Source organism: Elephantulus edwardii, unplaced genomic scaffold (genome assembly GCF_000299155.1).
Source record: "Elephantulus edwardii isolate Elephantulus edwardi_28Jun2011 unplaced genomic scaffold, EleEdw1.0 scaffold00230, whole genome shotgun sequence".
Classification (NCBI taxonomy): domain Eukaryota; kingdom Metazoa; phylum Chordata; class Mammalia; order Macroscelidea; family Macroscelididae; genus Elephantulus; species Elephantulus edwardii.
In genome coordinates this window covers 1,380,416-1,389,448 of record NW_006399980.1, presented here as the reverse complement: position 1 = coordinate 1,389,448, position 9,033 = coordinate 1,380,416, and the positions used below count along the sequence as shown (strand labels likewise).

Sequence of the window (9,033 nt, the reverse complement as noted above, 5' to 3'; positions counted from 1 at the left end):
ATATTTTCTGGGGAAAAAGCAGCCAGAGTCCTCATTGGAGGCAGACATGGTAAAGCTTCATCCTCCATACTTGGGTATACAGCTAGGTGAGGCTATTTCTTGCAAAGGAGCATCATGTTGGAAAGATGAAGGTCCAATGAAGGAGAAGAAGATCCTAACAAGGTGAATTGATATAGTGACTTTGGAAATGGGTTTGAGTGTTTCAGAGATGATGAGAATGGTACAGGATAGGGCAGGGTTCAGGTCAGTTGTTCTCAGGGTCACAATGAGTTATGTTGTACTTGATGGTACTTAACAATAAGAAAAAAATCGAGGAAAAAAAAAAACGAAAGAAGAACAATGCCTTTGAGTTGTTGTATTGGAGAAGAGTACTGATTATCTCGTGGACTACAAAGAGAACAACAACAACAAAACCCAAAAACTAGGGTGGTCCTGAAGTAAAGAATTTTGAAACTCTGCTCATATACTTTGTTCACATTGTCAAGAGTGACCAGACCTTGAAAAGGACATCATGCTTCATTTTCCACCCCAAACAATTTTTATTTACATTTAACACTTATCCCCGTTGCATTTTATCCCATACAGAAGATACATGGGTTTATTTATATGTTATTTAGGCTATTATTAAATTAGCTTATATTACCTGAGTTCAAATCTATTATAGTAGAAGTAAGTGGCTGATGAATGAGTTAAGAATTGAGAAAGAATAAAGTTGGATTGAAAATTTGCCACAGACAGGTCACATGTGGATAAACAAGAATTCGCTTTGTGCAATTCACTGGAGAAAGTCAAGTGCTGTTTTTGGTAAGCATTTCTCCAAGTGCTATATGATCATGCAATCCCCACGTTCCCAAAACTAAAGCAAAATACTTTTTATCTACATTAGATGGTGTGTTTTCCACCATCGCGCAGACAATTGCCTGGTTCTTCTAACTGATTTGAGTGAGCCTGCCTTGCATTAAAATACCCTTACGAAGATCCCATAGGAAGTTGGGCTTTCATTTCACTGATGATCTATTTTCTCCAAATATGCTTTGTGGAATTGAGTCTTTAGGCATCAGTTTCTTCACTATCATTTCCCCCTGCACACTTTTGGCCTCTGTTGTGTCTTTTGAAGCCTGATTCTCTGATTTAGACAGGATCTGGTAACCAATGGCCATGGACTTGTTGATAGCCCATAGGAGTGTGCCTACAAAATATGGACTGTTCATTGAGAGAGTAACATTACCTGGGGAATAATGGGTTGTTTCTGCATGGAATGATGAGAAATGCTTCAGGGTAGGCACTGACCAATCTTTACTGTTTGAGATACTAACCAGAATTTGTTGGGGCAAAAATAATTTCCAGCATGTCATAAGTCTTTTCTGCATGTAAGGAGAAGACAATCATTCTTTTTCTGCCTGTTCTCAGTACACCCTACTAGCAATGCCTTCACGTGGAATAAACTCAGAAGTGTAACTTGGATGGATTTCTTCATCTTCATGACAATGTACTTTTCTGCCCAAATGTGGGACATTGACATGCACAAAATCGATATCATATTAACAACAATCCAGCCCTACAAAGAGTGATTTGCCTCTTCTTCATGAAAGATTTGTCTGGCTCTGATCTTGTGCAAATGGTCGCAGTTTGTGTTGAATCCATCAGAACTCATCTAGACAGGCTGGAGGAGTTCATTAATGCACAAGGCTATGTGAAAGTGTCACTGTGACTAAAATCCAGGCACATTTTAATGCATGGCAAGCTCTCCTTAGAAGGATGTTTTGGAGAAAGCACAGTGAAAGCGTTTCTTGGAGACAAAGTTGGTGAAGCTCACATATTTTGGATGTGATGTTAAGAAAGGTTGTTGGAAAAGGACACCATGCTTGTGGATGTGGAGAGTCAGTGAAGGAAAGAAAGTCAATGGGATGAAGTGATGCAATGGCTGAAACAACGTGTGACTCGAATGTGTCAGAGATGACAAAGATAGAGCAGGAGAAAACTGAGTTCAGCTCTATGGGGTTCACTATGAATTGTATTCAACTTGATGGTACTTAACAACAACAGCAACAAAAACATATTAGCAAAGTTTAAATGAATAAGTATGCTAAGAATTAATGATTCAAGTAACATTTAATATAGCATTGCTGTTGATACAAGCTATGCAACAACTTAAATTATAAAAAAATAATTATTGGCGGCCGGACGGGAGTTCCCCGGAGAAGGCGCCTGGAGCCCAAGTCCCGGGGATAATTGGGGCCAACCCCCGCCCCTGAGTCACTACACGGTCTTCAGGCTGACCCAGTTCGGGGGACTCTGCTCCGGGACGCTGCCATGGACGACATTTTCACTCAGTGCCGGGAAGGCAACGTGGTTGCAGTGCGCTTGTGGCTGGACAACACCGAGAACGACCTCAACCAGGGGGATGATCATGGCTTTTCCCCTTTGCACTGGGCTTGTCGAGAGGGCCGCTCTGCTGTGGTTGAGATGCTGATCATGCGGGGAGCACGGATCAATGTAATGAATCGAGGGGATGACACTCCCTTGCATCTGGCAGCCAGTCATGGACACCGTGATATTGTACAGAAGCTATTGCAGTACAAGGCTGACATCAATGCGGTGAATGAGCATGGGAATGTACCCCTGCACTATGCCTGCTTTTGGGGCCAAGAGCAGGTGGCAGAGGACCTGGTAGCTAACGGCGCGCTTGTCAGCATCTGTAACAAGTATGGAGAGATGCCTGTGGACAAAGCTAAGGCACCCCTGAGAGAGCTTCTCCGAGAGCGGGCCGAGAAGATGGGTCAGAATCTCAACCGAATTCCATATAAGGACACATTCTGGAAGGGGACCACTCGCACTCGGCCCTGAAATGGGACCCTGAATAAACACTCCGGCATTGACTTCAAACAGCTCAGCTTCTTGGCGAAGCTCAATGAGAATCACTCTGGAGAGCTATGGAAGGGCCGCTGGCAGGGCAATGACATTGTTATGAAGATGCTAAAAGTTCGAGATTGGAGTACAAGGAAGAGCAGGGACTTCAATGAAGAATGTCCTCGGCTCAGGATCTTCTCACATCCAAATGTGCTCCCAGTGCTGGGAGCCTGCCAGTCTCCTCCTGCTCCTAATCCTACCCTTATCACACACTGGATGCCATATGGTTCTCTCTACAATGTACTACATGAAGGCACCAACTTTGTTGTGGACCAGAGCCAGGCTGTGAAGTTTGCATTGGACATGGAAAGAGGCATGGCCTTCCTACACACATTAGAACCCCTCATCCCATGACATGCACTCAATAGCCATAGTGTAATGATTGATGAGGACATGACTGCCCGAATAAGCATGGCTGATGTCAAATTCTCCTTCCAGTGCCCTGGGTGCATGTATGCACCTGCCTGGGTGGCCCCTGAAGCTCTTCAAAAGAAGCCTGAAGACACAAACAGACGCTCAGCAGACATGTGGAGTTTTGCAGTGCTTCTGTGGGAAATGGTGACACGAGAGGTACCCTTTGCCGACCTCTCCAACATGGAGATTGACATGAAGGTGGCACTAGAAGGCCTTCGGCCTACCATCCCACCAGGCATTTCCCCCATGTGTGTAAGCTTATGAAGATATGCATGAATGAAGACCCTGCCAAAAGGCCCAAATTTGAAATGATTGTGCCTATCCTGGAGAAGATGCAAGACAAGTAGGGCAGGAAAGTCCCTGCCTAAACTCCAGAGGTCTCAGGACACCGTGGAGGGGAGTGCACATTCCCAAAGCAGCAGGCTTCTGGTTGCCTCCCCTGCCTCTAGTCACTACCCCAGCCAGAGGACCCATCCCTTACCCCCAGCCCTACCACTGTGGCCCCAAAAGGGGCTGGACTCAAAGCTTTGCCACTTGTCACACGGTGTCTCCCAGCATGCGAGGGATCAGCCCCACCTGTCACAATAAAGTTTATTATGAAAACAAAAACAAAAAAAACCCAAAAAAAATTATTAATGATGCTGAAATGAAGTCAGGAAAAAGAAATTTTGTAATAAATTCTGTGTCCTTATTTTCTACTCACCCCAAAATGGGGTATACAATGATGGAAAATAGAGAAATATTTAATAATAATGCAGTTCAGTTAGGTTCTTATACTTGTTGTTGTTAGACACCATCAAGTTAGGTACGACTCATAAGGACTCCACGAACAAAAGATCTGAATTCTAATGCTATTCTGTGCCATCTTCTCACTTCCTGACATGTCAGAGCCCATTGAGGCAGTCACTGTGTCAATCCACATGGTTGAGAACCTTTTTCTTCTTTGCCAACCCTCCACAATTTTCAGCATCATGTGCCTTTCTAAGGAATAGTCCTTCCTAGCAACATGCCTGAAGTAGGTGAAGCAAAGCCTAATCATCCCTTTCTTCCAAAGAGCACTCTGGCTACTCCCTCTTCAAGACATATTTTTTGTTCTCTTGGCATCCATGGGATTTTCAGTGCTCTTCTCCAATGCCATAGCTCAAAGTCATCAACTCTTCTCCTGTCATCCCTGTTCATTTTCCAGCTCTCAGATGCATAGAAAGTGATTTAAAAGACCATGATCTGAATAATATGTGCCTTCGTTCTCAAACTGACATCATCGCTCCTTAATAATTTGGAGAGGTCCCCAACTGCAGACTTTCCCATTGCAATACATCTTCTGATTTTCTGACTTCTGGTACCAAGGATGTTAATTGTGGATCCAAGATGAAGTTGTTGACAGTTTCAATCTCTTCTCCATCTATCATGATGTGACTGTCTGTCCAATGGCAAGAGTCTGTTTTCTTGATATTAAGATGCAATCCATATTGAAGGCTGTATTCCTTGATATTCTGTAACAAGTCCTTTTAAGTCTTCTTCACTTTCATCAAGTAAGGTTGTGTCATCTGCATAACACAAGTAATTGTTGAGTCTCCCTCCGATCCTGATACCTCTTTATAGAGTCCAGTTTCTCAAATAATTTGCTCAGCATACAGATTGAATAGGTATGGAAAGAGAATACAACCTGGCACACTCCCTTCTTAATTTTAAACCAATAATTTAAGTTTTTATATTTAACTCTTATTATGTAAAACTTACGTTGTTAGATATCTTCAAGCAGCTCCAACTTATAGCAACCATGTGAACAATAGAATCTATCCTTACAACCTCTCACTGTGTTTAAGCCCATTGTTGTGGTCACTGTGTCAATTCATCTCATTAAAGGTCTTCCTGTCTTTCTCTGACTTACACATTTCAAGTATGACATCTTTTTCTGGAGACTGGTCCTTCTTCATAACATGCCCAAAGAACATGAGATAAAGTCTCATAATCTTTACTTCTGAGCTCACTCACTCTGTCTATACTTCCTTCAAGATAGAATTTAGTTGTTCTTTTGGCAGTCCATTGTTGTCATTGTTGTTATGTGCCATCCAGTCACCTGTGACCCATAGCTACCCTTTGTACAGCAGCTCTGAACCCTGCCCTGTCCTGAGCCAGTCTCACTAATTCTGACACACCAACCCCCATTGCCCCAGGTAGTATATTAAATGTTTTACCCCATCACTGAAATTCAGAGCCATCAATTCTTCTTTAATCTTCTTTATTAATTCTTTAACTTTCACGTGCGTATGACACAATTGAAAATGACAAAGCTTAGGTCAGATGCACCCCTTAGTCTTTAAGCTTAAATGACTGCACTTTAGCCTTTTAAAGAATTTGGTGACCTAGTGCTAATAAACTTTGCTTTAATCCCAAGGACATGCCATTCAAATCTATCAGCTACTCCAAGGGAAATGGACGAGAACTCTCCTTCTGTGCAATCTATTGCTTCTGAAACACTGCTGGAAGATCAACTATGAGTCAGTTCTGACTCAGTGGCACAAAACAATAGCAGCTCTTTAAAGAGATCATTGATAGCAGATTTGCTCAACACGATATATCATTCTGAGTCTTGACAGCTGCTTCCATGAGTGCTGATTGTGAATCAGAGTAAAACAAAACTTCTTGAAAATTTAAATTTTGTCTCCATTTATTATGTTACCAATTGATCCAATTGTGACAGTTTTTATTTATGTAGAGGGATAATCCATACTGAAAGTTGTGATCTTTGATCTAAAGTAAGTAAATCTCTTTCACTTTTAAAAAGCAAGGTTGTACTATCTGCACAACATAGGTTGTTGGTGAGTCTTTAATCATGCTTACGTCACTCTCCTTCACATATTTCAGCTTTCCAGATTATCTGATCAGCAATTAAATAAGTATCATGGAAGAACACATCCCCAGCACACCTTTTCTGATTTTAAACCGTGAAGTCTTCCCTTGTTCTGTTTGATCAACTAGTTTTTGGTTTATGTTCAGGTTCCACGTAAGCACAATGAAGAAGTTTATCATTCTCATTCTTCTCACTGTTATCCATAATGTATTATGATCCACATAATGCAATGTTTTGCATAGTCAGTAAAATACAAGTAATGTGCTAATCTTGACCTCACTTTGAACTCTCCCCACAGACCTACAATCACTGGGGGAGTGGATTTGGAAGGGGATTTCCAAGAAGTTATAACAAATGACAAAAAGCTATATTTTAATTTGTATTCATTTTCTACCCCTTTATAAGAATTACTAATTATTTGAAACTAGATTAACTTATTTTTCCACTTTTGGTCTATTTATAGTACTTTGAAGTCACATTGTTAATGAATTTAAATAAAATATTTTAGAGAAGGAAAAGAAAGAAAGGGTATGTTTGTTGTTAAGGGCTATCGAGTCAACTACAAGTCATAGTGACTCTATGAGCAACACATCTGAGCCTTGCCCTGTTCTGTGCCGTTCTCACCATCCCTGAGGTACTTGGACCCATTGTTACAGGCACTGTGCCAATCCATCACCTTGAAGATCTTCAGTTTCTCTGACCCTCATCTTCCCCAGCATGATGTCCTTTCCCAAGGACTGGTCCCTCTTGACAACATACCCAAAACATGAGAAGGAAAGTTTCACCATCCTAGCTTCTAAGGAGCACCCTGCCTGCTCTTCCTCCAAAACAGAAATTACATTTTAATGGTTAACTTCTCGTTTATGGGAAAAAACCCCACGTCTTGGGTAGATAATTTTTTATCGAGTATGATTTCTTGAATAATTAATAAAATAATTTAAAAATTATAACCAGTTCTTGGTTATATGAGATTAAGATAAATGAAGAACTATTATGCTTTTTCCAAAAACTTGCCTTCCATGATTCTTTTTGTAAGCAAACCAACATAATTTTTTTTTAAAAAAAAGAAGGTCCATGAAAGAAAAGACCTGAAAATCTTCTTTTGTGAAAATAACAACTTTAAAAAATTGGGGGTAAGTTCTATTCTGTCCTGTAGGATTTCTGAGTTGGAGTTGACTTTATAGCACACAATAACAGTAGAATGAGTGTATTTTCCATGTTGCTGGATAATGCAATTGGTTCCTAAATGTCGGTTTTGGTGTTCACAATTGTGCTTAATATCCGAGGATGAAAACGTATCATTTTCACCATCTGGGTCAATTGTTGTTGTGTGCTGTTGAGTCAGAACCGACTCATAGCTGAACCTCCAGAGGGTTTTCAGAGGCAGTTTATTGCATGGGAAGAGATTGTCCATCTTTCTCCTGTGGAAGACCAAACAAAAATTAGACTTTTTTTTTAAGGACCCTTAGGACTGTATCAACTGAAAACAGATCTTCTCTCAAAGATTTAATAACTTACCCTATTCAATAAACTTGTTTTAGAACTGGATCTGCTCTTGTTAACATGGTCTGAGAAACATTTTTGTTGTTGTGATTACTAAAGTAACACATTTTGCTGGTTAGTCCAGTTTATTGGAGTACTTCCAAGGGTGTAGGAATTTCAATAACAGGAAATTTATTTCTCAACTTACTTCTACTTATCACTTAAGAGGCATCACTTCCTGCTGGGATACTTACTTTCACAGTTAAGGCTGTTAGAGGTGAACAGGAGGTTATTGGATATCAGTCAGACTTCTTGGGATCAATTCTTTGATAGCTAGCAGAGCCTCATTTTAAGTTCTGTGAAAAACTGTCACTGTCTGAAGTAAAGAGGAATCTTCATTCTAGAATGAGAATGTGGAATCGGAAGGTTGCACCACGGTCTCTGCGGTCTAAGTTGTCCTTATCCTTCTCTCTCACTGACTTTGACTCAGGAAATGTGGTTTTGGCAAACCAAAACATCAGCAAAAGTAAATGTGGTTGCACAAGATGTGCTACTCGGAGCACACTCATTATGAGGGAGAATTTATTAAAAAAAAAATAAAAGAGGAAGAAAGAAAGAAAAGCAGTTGGAGCAGCTCCAGATCTATCCAGTGCAGAGAGATGCAGAAGGGGACAAAGTCTGACCTTGACTGCAAAGGGTAACAGAATGCCAGCAGACTCAGGGCTTTGCCGCTTTTTAAATGTTTCCCTTCTTTCGGGACTGCTGGCCTGTGATAAATTCTTGCAGAACAACATGGGAAAAATTTCTCATGTCAACCTCTTTAAGTCAAGAGTTCCTTGGTTTTCTTTTCATCTGCACTATGGATATTGGCTTATTTTATAGTCTAGCTCTTCCAATTTTCTTATTAGCTAGTTCCAAGGAGCATTTATTTCACACACACCCACACACACACACACATACACAGCACAGAGCTTGAGGTTCAGGATTGCCTAGGCTAGAGGTGAGAGAGATGCTGTTGAGGAGTGTGAAGACAAAGAGTGGTGTCACTACATTCCACTCCTTTCTTCCCAATTCTCCTAACTCAGGACTCTCTAAAAGAGAGAGTTAATATCATCTAAATATGGGGACATTCTGCCCTTATTCAGAAACTCCCTCCTCTTGACTACCAGGATATGAACACCAACTCTCTATAGGGAAGTACAGCTGCAATTGCATTCAAAAGGAAAGAAAAGCTCAGAAACTACTCTCCTACAGTTGGAGAATTATCCCTCGCAGGGCCCTTGGGGACTCATCATTGGTCAACACAAATCTCCCAGTGTCACTTAGGTATAATTCATACAGGCTCACAAGTGCTTATTAAATTGTCAGGAATT

At 40.9% G+C, this 9,033-nt stretch overlaps 1 pseudogene; it reads left to right on the top strand.

Moving 5' to 3' along the window:
- The first annotated feature begins 2,313 nt into the window (after positions 1–2,313).
- LOC102876012 lies at positions 2,314–3,671 on the top strand (annotated as a pseudogene).
- Positions 3,672–9,033: the final 5,362 nt, after the last annotated feature.